Source organism: Puma concolor, chromosome F2 (genome assembly GCF_028749965.1).
Source record: "Puma concolor isolate L17-30 chromosome F2, mPumCon1.1.hap2, whole genome shotgun sequence".
Lineage (NCBI taxonomy): Eukaryota > Metazoa > Chordata > Mammalia > Carnivora > Felidae > Puma > Puma concolor.
Genome location: NC_141684.1, coordinates 69811299 through 69813097, shown reverse-complemented (window position 1 = coordinate 69813097; position 1799 = coordinate 69811299). Strand labels below are relative to the sequence as shown.

At 41.2% G+C, this 1799-nt stretch overlaps 1 pseudogene; it reads left to right on the top strand.

Moving 5' to 3' along the window:
• The first annotated feature begins 736 nt into the window (after nt 1-736).
• On the top strand, nt 737-813 carry LOC112859810 (U4 spliceosomal RNA; annotated as a pseudogene).
• Nucleotides 814-1799: the final 986 nt, after the last annotated feature.

The following is a 1799-nucleotide window of genomic DNA, read 5'->3' as shown; positions in this document are numbered from 1 at the left end:
ATGCTCAGACAATTCCCTGCTGTTTACAACATCAGAGGTGTCCTCCAAATAATTTTCCCCTCTTAACTTCAATAGTACCATTTCTACTTTTCATCTGACTTGGTAGCTAATAAATTGGGACAGGAGAGAGAGGGAGAGAGGGAGAGAGAGAAAACCTCCTTTATTTTCGTCTCTTATTTTATTTTTTGTTTTTCAGGGGTTATTTGCTAAAATATGGTCTTCAATATGTTCTTACTTTCATATTTTCATATTTTTTTTACATTTTGTGAATTTCTTTCATCACTTATTTCTACTTTGAAAGTGAATCTATAATTCCATAGAAAACATTATTGAAAAGTATTTTAATTCTTTGATGGCTTCCTTCTCTCATTAAACTTAGTCACCTTGATTTATAAACTCTTGAGAGAATATACATGTGTCTCAAAAAATAGGTATATTCAGCATTAAAAAACACAGTGGAACCCACAAAAAGTTTTATTTTTTCATGGACTTGAGTGTACAATGATTTGATCATTTCCCCAAGTCATGGGACATGTATATTAGTAAAGACAGATTTAGCATCAGCAAGAGAAAGCCCTTCTCGAACTGGCTTAACAATGAGGAACTTCATTGTCCCATGTAACAGGAAGCTGAGGACTAGCACAGGATCCAGGGAAGGACGAGGGGCTCCTGCTTACCTTGAGTGCTTTCTACTGGATCTGCCTTCATCTGTGTTGGCTTCATTCTTAGGCTGTGAAGCTTTGCGCCGTGGCAGTATCGTAGCCAATGAGGTTTATCGGAGGCGCGATTATTGCTAATTGAAAACATTCTTAGGTTGTGAGCAAGATGCCTGCAGCAGCTCCCGATATGGCAGTGTCCAGGGGACCAAGAAAGGGCTGTCTCGCCTTGTGCCTCCTTCTTAGGACCAAGAAGCACTTTCCCAAAAGCCCTCAGTTTTTCCTTCACTGGAATTGACTAGGGCAGGATCACATGACCATCCCTGACCCAGTGATTGGTAAAGGGAATTTGTATGGCGTGATTGGGTAAGGCTAATCGTTTTGGGGGCCCTGGCCCTGCTTCCAGATTCCTCATTTCACTTATCCTCAGTCAGGCTAATCGTTTGGGGTGGCCACGTACCTCTGAAGACACACCCAAATTTCAGTGTCACATGGTGTTCTAAGATTCATTTCATTTCATGCTCTAATGTCAGGTTGGTTAAAGGTTCAATGGCATTATTAGGCAGCTCACACTAATACCAATAAAGTTCAGGCTGGTAGGAGGGGAGATGGAACTTCTTTGGGATACTATCAACTCTTGGGGTTACTTTGCCAGACACATTTAGTAACGGATGCCTACTATCCAGAGAAGCAAGTGATCCAGGGATGATAGCAATCCTCCCTTACATTTAATTTGGTGTGAGTCAGAGAACATAAAGCAGTCTTCTGGATTATTCATACGAAACTCTATTAGGACCTAACTACTACAAGGTAATTATTTACAAAAGAGTCTCCCTGTGCAAGGCCAAATTAAAAAAAAAAAATGGACAGTTTTTTTTTTTTTCTCACGAAACCAGTTCTTCTCAATCTTTCTCATTCCTGTCCACTTATATGCCTGAGCCACAGACATGGCCATCATCCTTGATTCTCCCCCATTCCTCATCCTGCTGTTCTAATTCATCAGTGACATCACACATTCTATTTGCAAATGAAGCAGAATTCCTCCACTTCTTTTCAACTGCGTTCTACCTTCCTCGTATTAGCTCTGTGGAGTGGGCAGTGGGATGGGCGGCCTGATGATCTCAGTGCACACCCTGGCTCCAT